The 12,882-nt window shown below is 40.6% G+C and overlaps 1 protein-coding gene across 3 annotated transcripts in view; it reads right to left on the bottom strand.

The window, feature by feature from the left end:
* NBEA (neurobeachin) overlaps positions 1-12,882 on the bottom strand; it is a 372,004-nt gene that overhangs the window by 216,854 nt on the left and 142,268 nt on the right. The gene's annotated exons all lie outside the window — the stretch shown is intronic.

The following is a 12,882-nucleotide window of genomic DNA, read 5'->3' as shown; positions in this document are numbered from 1 at the left end:
TTGAGTTTTAATTTTTAAATTTAAATATCATACTATACAAGATTTCAAACCTTCAAGTTTCTTAAGGTGAATGTTTACAAATGTTTTTTTTAATTTTAAGAAAGTTCTCGCATATTTAGATATACCCTCATAGTCACCACCATTAATCAGAAATGAATATTTCTGATTAATATAAAATAGCATTCATCTCTGAGATGTTCAAATGCTCACACAAATATTTTCAGAGATATATTTTTTCCTGGTTTTCCCAACTGCCTTGCAATGATTAAAACATGTCCCTTTTAACTTTTTAAATTCATGTTATGCCCCATTCTGTCTTGGAGGTTTCACCAGTATAAATACCATGCCATACCTTGAGTTTAAAATCTGTTATTATAAATAGGCTGCTTTATGAATCCTTTCAGTTTGGCAGATACTGTAGAAGTACCATAGTTATTCTGAAGAACGCTTTACTTGCCTACTTTGCAGGTACAAATTCTATTTTAAACATAAAAATAAATAGCATACAAAACCTTTTGACAGAAAGTATCATACAATGTCCACTATATTTTTAAAATTATTTTCATGTTTCCTCCCTCAGTTAATATAAATGTCTATTTACTGCATATTATTCTACAGAATTTCTGACAGGGTGATTTATATATTAGTTAGAGATACATACTTCAGTTAAGCTGAGAGTAAACAGAATCATTCAGTGGTAGATGAATGAATATGGATGGAACAAACAAAGTTTTAGTTCATTCCCGAATATGGATTTGATTCTTTGCTCTTAGAAAAATCAGGACTGACTTATAAACCTCCCTGACTTAGAGCTGTCACACCCGGAAATACAGCTATTTGAAGTATACATATAAAAAAGGAATAGGGAACAACAGCTTGCTGCAAAAGCAATGAAGTGAAGAAAGTTATTGTCAGGCCAAACAGTCTTTCACCAATATTTTTCACAAATGTTTTTTGTCAAAGACAGCTGGTGATTATGGGAAGCTGAATATATTAAAGTTTGCACAATCAGATGTCTCAATAAGACCTCTCTTTGCTGGGCAAAACTTCCATATTTATTTATTTATTTATTTTATTTTATTACATTTGTATACCGCCCTTTCCCTGAGGACTCAGGGCGGTTTACAGGGAATTAAAAATCAAAACATACCAAAGTTAAAAACCAAACCATCCAGACCTGAACCGCCTCCAGGCACTGGGACATCACGGAGAAGGCATCACTGGGTTGGTTCGGGGTGGAAAGAAAGAGTTGGGTATCATCAGCGTACTGGTGATACCCCACCCCAAAACCACGAATGATCTCGCCCAGCGGCTTCATGTAGATGTTGAACAGGAGAGGCGAGAGAACCGACCCCTGAGGAACTCCACAAATGAGAGACCTCGGGGCGGATCTCTGCCCTCCTGTCAACACCGACTGCGAGCGGCCCTGGAGGTAGGAAGAGAACCACCGTAGAACGGTGCCTCCCACTCCCAACCCCCTGAGACGCCGCAGCAGGATACCATGGTCGATGGTATCGAAAGCCGCTGAGAGATCTAATAGGACCAGGACAGAGGAGCAACCCCTGTCCCTAGCCCTCCAGAGATCATTCACCAGCACGACCAATGCCGTCTCCGTGCTGTGTCCGGGCCTGAAGCCCGATTGGTACGGGTCCAGATAATCAGTTTCCTCCAGGAACAGAGGGAGCTGATGCGCCACCACACTCTCAACAACCTTCGCCAGAAAGCGAAGGTTGGAGACTGGACGATAGTTGTTTAAAACAGCCGGGTCCAAAGCAGGCTTCTTGAGGAGGGGTCTCACCACCGCCTCCTTCAATGCGGCAGGGAAGACACCCTCCTTCAAAGAAGCAGTTATTACTGCATGGAACCAGCCTCGTGTTCCCTCCCGAGCCGCATAAGCTAGCCAGGAGGGGCACGGATCCAACAAACAGGTGGTGGTGCTCAGTCTCCCCATGATCCTGTCCACATCATCAGGGGAAACAGGGTCGAACTCAGTCCAGATAACATGCTCAAGACCGCCTGATTCCTCCACATCAGACTCTGCCCAGTCAGAGTCCAAACCGGTCCGGATCCGAGCGATTTTGTCCGCCAGATGATGACTAAACTCCTCGGCTCGTCCCTGCAAGGGATCCTCTCTCACCTCCTGGTTAAGGAGGGAGCGAGTCACCCTAAACATTCTATCAGATTTACAAGTCAGTAGTTAACTTTAATGGGACACTTATCACTACTAAACCACTTCAACTATTAGACAGCTGACAAGGAGCTAAACAAAAGGGAACATAGTCAAATTCTCATAATTAAAATGACCACAGCTATTAGTATTAATAGTATTAAAAAGCTGCTCTAATCTTGGATACTTTGCAGTTGATCTTAACACAGAAAACTGCTGCCTTGTACAAAGACACACTACTTATATATGCACACTTCTTATGTTAGAGATTTTTCTGGTAAAACTCCAGAGCGTGTGACTAAAAGCAACATGATGAAAGCTACAGGGTGATACAAACATGGCTTCATTGATAAGTTTAGGAAGTGAAGAAACTAATATATTACTACTTAACCAACTGCTTCTTGAACAACTAACAAACTTGCTATTTTCTTTATGCTGTGTGATAATTTTCAGAAAAGAATTATTTTTATTTATTTTATTTTATTACATTTATATACCGCCCTTTCCCTGAGGACTCAGGGCGGTTTACAGGGAATTAAAAACCAACAATACAAAAGTTAAAACCAATTTAAAAAAGATTAAACTTAACCCTGTGCAATTAAAACCCCAATTAAAATAAATTACTCCTCAGCCTGGGCCAGAGAGCTCGAAGAGCCAGGTCTTCAGGCCCCGGCGGAATGAACGGAGGACGGGGGCAGTCCTCAGCTCCACTGGCAGCTGGTTCCAGAGGGCAGGCGCCCCCACTGAGAAGGCCCTATCCCTGGGTGTTACCCACCGGCAATCTCTTACCGGTGGGACCCTGAGCTCCCTGTGGGAGCGCACTGGACAAAGGGCATTTGATGCTGGCAGCAGGTGTTCCCTCAAATACCCCGGACCCAAGCCATGTAGGGCTTTATAGGTAATAACCAGCACCTTGAATTTCACCCGGAGGGCAACCGGAAGCCAATGCAGCTCGCGGAGTAGAGGTGTTATATGGGGGTATCGGGAGACCCCCATTACAACTCGCGCGGCCGCATTCTGCACCAGTTGAAGCCTCCGAGTGGTCCTCAAGGGCAGCCCCATGTAGAGAACGTTACAGTAGTCCAAACGGGAGGTCACGAGCGCATGAGTAACTGTGCGTAGGGCATCTCAGTCCAGATAGGGACGCAACTGGCGCACCAGGTGAACCTGGGCAAAAGCCCCCCTGGTCACGGCTCCTATGTGGTCTTCAAAATTGAATCGTGAATCCAGGAGGACGCCCAAGTTGCGAGCCCTATCAACGGGGGGTAACACCTCACCCCCCATCGTTAGACATGGAATAGTCTGGTTAATCCGAGATGCCGATATGCACAGCCACTCAGTCTTGGCGGGATTAGGTGCTGTGCTGTTGTAGTTTGCAAGGCACCATGGGCTTTAAACTAATCACAATTGATATATATTAACTCTAATACCCCTGAATGATAGCATTTATCTAAAGAACAATCTGGAGGACACCCAAGACAACTCCAAGGAGGGGGCAGCAACTCTTGTGAATTAGCAAGACAGAATTGTACTAATATCTGAATGAGACCAAAACAAAAACAAGAGAAACATCAGTTCAAGATCTGGTTGAAAGAACACTGGAGCAGAAAGCAACAGTCTAAGCCCCATTGCCCTCTCAACAAGTGCACTTACTGACTGCACTCCACAAATAGCAGGATTTGTTATCTAAGGCTCTACTGCTTTTTCTTCATAGAAAACAAGATAAATTAAAATAATGAGGTAGGAGATGACCTGGCTGAACCCAAGGAAGTGGTCAAATGTGTCATCAGTCTTGAGTTTGTGCTCCCAAGAGATCTAAGTTCCACCTTGAATTCCATTGATTCTTATCTACCACTAATTTGCTTTGACCCTTAGTAGCTCAGATTCTTATAGGGAGCTTAAGCTTGCTTATATTCATTTGAACTTCCTCTGCTTCTTGATTTTCACGTTTGACAATCAATTTCATTTAAATTTGTTCAGTCTATGTTCCTCAAAATGGTTCAAACAAAATTGTTTTCCAGTTGTGTGATAAATCCATTCCCCACATTCTTCAATCTTCCTAGGGAAAGCCAATTTATCACTTTTCCACTCAGTCAGGTTTCTGGTGTTGTAAAAGAATGCAAGCTTGAACTTTAGAAGGTATATGCAATCAACTCAGTTCTAAGTCTAAGTTTCCATTGGATCTGCTGCTTTCAAATCACATTCCTTTTGTGAATATAATTTATCCAGAGCTACAAGCATCTGAATAATTTCCACAGTCATTATCATTTCATCAAAATTTTTAAAACAGCTTTCAACACTCCTCCCCAAGATGGCTGCTGAATGGTAGGAATCTTTTTTTCCTGCTAATGTTCTGCTCATTTTGCTGCCAACACTGGTTCCCTGGCAGTGCTGCTCGCTGGACTTGAATGGGAGCAAGACAGCGTTTGGACAGCTATGGATCCACCTGGGGAGTCTTGAAGATTCCAGTTCCTTGGAGTGATCAGAAAGTCACTGGTCATCCATCTTCTTCTTGGAAGTTCATTTTCTAAAGTATGCCTGGGTTTTAACTTCACTTTTTAAATTTTTTGTTGCACTTTGATTTTTATCTTTAAAAGTTGACCAGCTGGCTGAATGCTGATTTATTTTAAACACCTGTTGGACTTTATCCTTTTTTTTTCTTTTTCTCTTTGATTTATATTGTTGTTTTGAATAACTTTTGCTTTTCCATAAGGAAATGCGGCATAGTGGAATGTGATGCTTTCATTTTATTTACATCTATATTGGACTCTCACCAGAGCAGTTTTGCATTTTATTAATTTACAAAATATCTGGAGCTTATTTTTTATTTTTATTTTAACGTCTAACATTTGATAACAATTGTTTTTTTAAAAAATTTGCTTCCTGAAAAACTTTGGTGATTTCAAACTGAACATGAACATAATTTCAGAATGACTGTATCATGAACCAGTCTTGAAGCATGAAAATAACTTGCAATGTCTGTAATACCTTTAATCACACAACATTTATGACAAGCTATATCAGTTCAACAAGGCTAAAATATTTTGCTGCTGATTGTGTCCGATGCATCTCACTGCAGTGCCCAACAACAGTCAGCCAGCACTGATGGATTGTACTGTCCTGATACCGTTTTTCCATTATGGCAATGACCTGGTGAAAACTTTTACCGTGTTTGTTACTGACTGCAGTTAGATTTTCAGGAAAGAAGTCTAAACCTGAATGCAGAAAATTAATCTTCAGTGATATATTGCCCTTTTGTCTGTATGCTATAAGAGGTTTGTCAACCAGTTGAATGCAGTTTGATGTGTGGTTGCCAAGAAAATTGTCAACATCCTTGAATGCCTTCCAGGCGATTTTCTCTGACCCTACTAACAGATCTTTAAACTGCTTGTCACTGATTTGTGAACCAACAAAATGTCTTCCTTAATCTTGACATCAGTTATTCTTGGAAATATCTGTCTCAAACAACAAAAACCTTCACTTTTCTTGTTCATTGCTTTCATGTTTGTTTTCAAAAGTCTGCATTTTCTATGAAGCAGAGGCAAAAATATCTTTGTTGGGTCAGCAAGTGGCTCATGTGCCATGTTTTTTTCTGTCCTGGAACCAAATTCTTTCAGAGTGGCCATTTCTTTTTAATGTAATATCATTCTCTTGCATGGCTGTCCTATTCACATATGTAACAAAAGTACTTGGCAATCTGAGCTGCATTCCAAGCAGTAGAGCACTACTTTTAGATCTTCATAGCTATTTCAGTTGTACTTAGTGTACTGGATGAGCTTCAACATTAGTTCCATGATTTCATATGTTTCTTCCATTGCATGCAGCACAGCCAACAGCTACTAAGGGGTATACGTTACCATTGTTTAAAAACAGAAGATTTCTATAAAACGATACATGATAGGTTAAATTACAACTTATTTTTGTGATTGGCAGGCAAAAATCTATAAGACACACCCCAAAGTGTTCAGAAAGCAAACTTTGTTGTCCAATGTAATTTAATTTGTTTGAACTATTTAATTAAACCAAATCCCTTTTCTTCTTAATATAACATATTAGATTAATCTCATATATGTGTTAAAGGAGCTATTTCTCATAAACCCCAAAGAATTAAAACCTGTGTTGATGGGCAGTCCAAACTAAACCAAACTCTCACGATAAGAGAAAGAAGAAAAAAAGCAAAATGTGACAAAAGTTGCATATCTTTATTAAAGATATCTGGAACAGGAAATATGTCACCAGTCAAACTTACAATTTAAGTCATCAGAATATACAGATTTTTTTTAAACATATAGAACTTGTGGGCACTGGTACATGTTTAAATGATATTGAGAACTAAAGCATAAGAAGAAATTTTATTCCAAAGAAAGTATTTAGAAGATTGATGTGTTTAGCTTTGTTATTATATAGTTGAATTATTCCTCAGCTTTGATTACCTGTTAAGAAAATATAATGTGCACACAGATTGTACAAGGCAATAAAAATCAAATGTCAGTTTATCTATAGATTTGTTAAATACCCATACTATAAATAACGTTCTTTAAAAAAGAACAAAATATATTCAGAAGGTGAAAAAGCATGCTATTGGGATACTAGCCTGGCTGTTTAGCAAAAATGGAACACATTGAGCCACCCAATTGAACAATTAATTGAACTTGGAATCTATTACAAAAGGAGTGTTCCCTTTCAAATTATTCATTTATATATCAGGTAGGAATGAAAGTAATTTCTTTTTTTTTGTAATATATTTTATTGATTTTTAAAAAAACATAAATCACTTAATAATTGGTGAACAGTGTGTTGTCTGGGTTACATTTGTAAAACAATCACTAACAATTGATTTCTATGATCCATAATCCACATAATAGTTTTAGTTGATTTCCTCTTTTTCCCAAAATATCCTCTTTTGCAAATATTGAGTTAATACAATTGTTATTGTTTTGATAGATAACAATTAAATACATATTTTCCCCAATAATCCTAAAAATAATAATCACATCAATAGAATATTTCTTTTCTATCCAATCATTCTGGTTGCCTTATCATAGATCCTGTTACAGTCCTTATTTTAATTTGTTTCTAGATATTCTTAAAAGGTAAAGGTTCCCCCACGTATGCATGCTAGTCGTTTCCAACTCTAGGGGCCGGTGCTCATCTCTGTTTCAAAGCCGAAGAGCCAGTGCTTGTCCGAGGACGTCTCCGTGGTTATGTGGCTGGCATGACTAGACGCCAAAGGCACACGGAATGCTGTTACCTTCCCACCATAGTGGTCCCTATTTTTCTACTTGCATTTTTACATGCTTTCAAACTGCTAGGTTGGCAGAAGCTGGGACGAGTAACAGGCGCTCACTCTGTTACGCGGCACTCAGGATTCGACCCACCAAACTGCCGACCTGCTGGTCAACAAGCTCAGTGTCCTAACCCACTGGGCCACCGCGTCCCTAGATATTCTTACTGGTTACGATTTTCTCAAAAATTAATTATATTTAAGAATTGAACTCTATTTTTCCATATGAACCATCTCACACTTTTACATTTCTTAGGAAATAGATAAAACAGTAGAAAAAAGAAAGAAAAGCAAGAGTAAAGAAGGATAAAAAATAACATACTGCTTAAAGTACATAGCCCTCCTAAGCTAATATGTATTTATTTCCTAAATTTCTTATTCTTTTTAATCATAATTAAAAATATGTTTAATCTTTAAACATTCCATTTAATACATCTAGTCATCTTGTCCTTTAACTTATTCAAAACATTTTTTTATCCATTATAATTTTCTTAATCACATTTAAATATCTAAAACATTTCCTGTATCTAAGTCATTTCAACTTTTTTATATTACTCATATCAAGAAAGAGAACAAAAAGGGGAAAAAGCATACTATATTATATTTAGAGAATTCATCCCTCTTAAAGTGACATATATATTCCAAAACCTTTCTATTTCTTTAACCATATTCAAACGTTTCTTTTCTAAGTATTCTCTCTGATAAGTCCCATCATCTATTTTCTTAATTTCCACTTTAGTCTTTTTCTTTTGCCCAGTATCTTACTTAATCAATGTATTTTGCTGAATCAAAAAGTTTTTCCGTATGTTCATAAATATTGCTGTAGATATAAAAAGTAAATCAGAAGTGTCTTTGTCTAGGACTTCTGCCTTTCCACGTTTGTTGAAAATCTTTTTCTTTTTTTCTCTCTCTGCTTTTCTTATCATTTCCTTTCTCTCCAATGTGCTTGACATCTCTACAATCCATTTTATCCGATCAGTTTTCTTGTCCTCAGATTTATTTTGTAGTATTAAGGGATGAATTGTTTTTTCCAATTCTTGTGAATTTTTTTCCACTAAGATTATAAATCATGTTTCCTTGTTTTGTTAAGTTCCATCTTTAAGTCTCTATTCTTGATTCTATATCCATTTATCTGTTTTATCTGCTCTTCTCTGTTGTTTTTCTGGGAGTTTTTTATTGTTGTTGCAGACTTAACTTGGAAATAGATTGATTTATATTTTCAAAATTGTTTTGGATTTCTGTGTGGTTTAAAGTCGTTGTTTGAATTAGTTACAGTATACTATATATCTCCTCCTGTGACGTATTTATGTTTTCTTGATATGTTCTGTCTACATGTCTCTGATCCATGATAGCCAAGAATTTGAGTTTTCCTCTTCCTTTCTTTTCTCTGTAAATAGCTTTAGAGTCCCAATTAGATATTTGTAATCCAAATAGTTCAAAAAAGATTTTTTTTTGAAATTTATAATTCTCTTTGTCTACAGCCCAGATTATTTCTTTTTTTGTCACAGCTGTTCTTTATTGTTAAAGCTTTGAAAGTCACATAGATTAGCTTTTTCCAGATTTTGCCAAGTCTTATATTAAAGTCATAGCTGTCATAGTCTTCATCTGCCACTAGGTGACAGCAACTATTTGTTTTTCAATTTCCAAAATGAACAATTATCTCTGAAATGAGAGTCTTAACCATTAAAACAATTTTAGATTTATCCAGATTTAAGTTTTAAGTTTCAGGTTTTATATTTATTTCACTTCCATATATTTTGATCCTCCATAAAAAGATTAATTTGCCGCTTCCAATAGTATAAGGGTGGGGCGGAAATCCCCCTCCTTCCCTTTCAGAGGTATTTTGCTTCTTGGGGATCTTTTCCAGGGAATTAAATATAAAAGAGAAAAGAGAAGATCAAATTCCTCACCAAATTTCAAGCACGCTGTTCATAGTTGTGCTGGTTAGTGTTTTTGGACTTCGGTTGCAACTAGCTTGGGCTGGTTGATACAATATGGCCAGCCTTTCTCCTGTCAGGTTAGAAGGCTTTCCCCAAGTCGAACGGAATGGCCGCCGCCATTCCAGAATCGCTGGAGCACCCTTCTTTCTTCGTAGCCTCTCTGGGGCAACTTAGACCATTTAGGGTCCCCTGGTAGGACAAAATTAGCCATGGGGTGTGGAGAATCCACAAGCCCATGACCGGTCACTACCACGCAAAACCAAAAGTCCCTGGAATGAAAGTAATTTCTAGTCTCCATGACATGCAAACAGTTCTGGCTTTTTTCTATAAAGAAAAAAAATGATCTTAGGATTTCTGATCATGGTATGTGGCTGTGGAGTAAGAATATAAAAAAAACATGCCAACATAAAAAATCAAAAATAGTTTTCCCCCGAATTGAAATATTCATAACACAGCAGCTATTTCTCTAATCTAAGAAAGTTCAGCCCGATTAGAAAATGGTTATTAAAAGTGATAGATTTTTTTTTTAAATTTGATCTGCTGGGTGAAAGGACAATGAGGTATAGCATAGCTCTCATGTTAGATCAACAAAAGGGTTTATATGTGAATCTAATTTAGAGATCATTCTATCTGAATCAGGTTTGAAAGATTTGTCATGGTTGGGCTGGGGATGTAGAAGGAATAGAAGATAAGGAGAACAGAGTACCGTATTTTCCGGCGTATAAGACGACCCCCGAATTTAAGAAGATTTTCAAGGTTTTTCGTCTTATACGCCGGAAAATACTTACATGTCCTGCCTTCCCTGTCCGTCGGAGAGGAGGCGAAGGCCCGACTGGCCCCGCCAGCCCTCCCGCTGCTCCCGTGCTTCTGCCGGCCCCCGAGGCGCAGCGTTTCCTGGGCGGCAGGCAGCGCCGGAGGACAGCCACCACCCCGCCACAGCCGGCGCCCCTCCTGCTTCCCCCGCAGGCCTTGAAGTTAAACTTCTCCCATTGGGTGCAGGGCAGGGCAGCTCTGCCCGCAGCCTCTTTTTTAGAACTTGTGCCGCTTCCCTCTCACCGTCGGCCGAGGCGCGCTCGGCCCAGGCTCCCGGTCCCTCTTCCTGGCCGGCTTCCCGCCCTGCCCCTCATGGAGCTGGACTGGGCGTGCAGCCTCTCGGTGTGGCTGCTTTTCCTGGGCAGCCTGGCGGTGCGGCTCCTGCGCTCGGACCTGTTGCTGAGCTGGCGGCTGCTGCTGCGCGTGGGGCTGCTGGCCGTCCTGCAGGCGCTGGGCCAGGCCATCCTGCCGCTGCCCCTCAGCACCGTGCTCACGGCGGCTGCCTGCTGGCTCGTCTTGGCCAGCAACGCCTGGTGGAAGCGCATCCCCACGGGGGGAGAGTGGTGCTGGTGACAGGTGAGTCCGGCGGGCGCAAGGCCCTCTCCTCGGGCCAAGAGCCGATGGGCAGCGCCACCTTCGCGTGGGGAGAGCCGCCCGACACTCCCACCCAGCCGTGTCCCGGAGCCGCGCCGGAGATAGCTCGGTTGCGTGGGGCAGCCCGGCCCGGGCGGGGTCCTGGAGAGCCAAGGGCCCCAGGCCCGCTCCATCCTCCCCGTGTCAGGACCGAGCCTGTTCTCTGCGCTCGTCGGAACCAAGAGAAGGATGCTAGCGGCGGGTGGGCGCTCCCTCCCTGATCCGCCGGGGAGCATCTCCCAAAGCACAGCTTCTGGCGGCCGGGAGTCCATCGGCCTGGTCGCTGGCAAGCTGGCCCGCAGCTAGGGCCAGGGCCCAGAAACCGGTAGCCAGGTGCGGGTGGGGGGAAGGAAAGCCGGGCGCGGGCTTCTGCGGCTGGTTGCGAGGCCGGATGCGGGCGTCTGCCAGGAGAGATAGCGGGTAGCAGGGCACGCTCTGCTTATGCTCAGATGCCGCTTGGGTGAGGGTGAGGGGCTTCCTGCCGCTCCCGGGGTCTGGCGTTTGCAAGGGGGAGGGGAAGGGGCTTAGAGGCTCTTGGTGGGAAGGGAGAGTGACGATGGAGGGGGGACTGGACTAAGGAGGTTTGAAGTTGCTTTGCAAGAACAGGGACGCTCGACTGATTTATGTTTTTTTTCCGGCGTATAAGACAACCTGGCGTATAAGACGACCCCCCAACTTTTGAGATTTTCATGGGTTAAAAAGTCGTCTTATACGCCGGAAAATACGGTATTGGGAAGAATGCTGCTAGAGATGAGGAAAAGGAGGACACACACATATTTGCATATAATTGTATTATATTTGTATTAGTGTATTTACCATAATATTACCAAGAAAGACAGAGAATGACAACATCACAAGGTCTTCATCTTTATTCACTTACGCAATGATTAAGAGCAGAGATAATACTTTGAAACAACTTGGATGAGTGAGCAGTATAAACTAGTGTTCTTAAATGGTTTAGAAGCTAAACTCAAAAGATACATATTGATACATATATCATACATGCTTATATGTATATGATATATGCATGGTATTTGTTATATATTTACTAAGCTATTTAAAATAATTGGGTGTTTGTAGATATGTTACAAGAAACCTATAAGCAGAGAAGATAGACAGACAGACAGAAGACAGACAATACTTTGTATCATTAATAAGTAAATGAGTGGTATCAATCCTGTTTAAGGCACTAATATGGGTTTATAATTAGTAGCTTAGTGATTTTATATCAATTTATTCATTTAGCAAGATCAATTACTATGTTGTAATATAAAATACTAAATATAAAACATATTATGAAACTGAAAAATTAGATATATTTACTTATGTTACTGTTTTAAACAAAGGACATACTTTTCAACTACCTATATATCTTAATAGTTTATGTTTAAGAATAGCCTTTTCATCAGAGTTTGCAGGTGTTGCCATCAAATATGCTACATATTAGATTTGAAAAGATTCTTATTTCTCAAAGATATGTCCCTATAATAGTATTGAACTTGAAACAATGAATCATATTTTTTTGATCACATAATTGATAAGTATTCCTTGGAGTCAAAATCATATATGCCATGCTTCTGAATGTTGGAAATGTTTTTGACTCTATTGCTATAGCTAAACATTGAATTAGCCTCAAGTACACTGGCATATGGATGTTTTCACTTAGCAGATTATATAACAATATCTAAGTGAGAGTTAGATGTACCGTATTTTCCGGCGTATAACCCACGAAAATCTGTATTTTCCGGCGTTTTAACCCACGAAAATCTTCTCAAAAGTTGGGGGTCGTCTTATACGCCCAGTTGTCTTATACGCCGGAAAATACTATTCACCTCTCTGATCTTTTCTCTTTTCTGCTGGACGGCGGGATCGCTGGGTGAATGGAGGTAGGCGATGGCGACCCGTGGTTAAGCGGCCGATGGTGAACGGGTGATGGAGGGCAAACTCTAGTCAGCTCCTGGGGCGGCTACTGCAGCCGCCACCGTTGCTCTCTGTAGGACTGGCCATGCTGGCGCTTCCAATGCTGGCTGTCAGGTCCCTGAAAA

Source organism: Vipera ursinii (genome assembly GCF_947247035.1).
Source record: "Vipera ursinii genome assembly, chromosome: 4".
Classification (NCBI taxonomy): Eukaryota; Metazoa; Chordata; class Lepidosauria; order Squamata; family Viperidae; genus Vipera; species Vipera ursinii.
The sequence above is the reverse complement of the archived record's forward strand: the minus strand, read 5'-3'. Positions and strand labels throughout refer to the sequence as shown.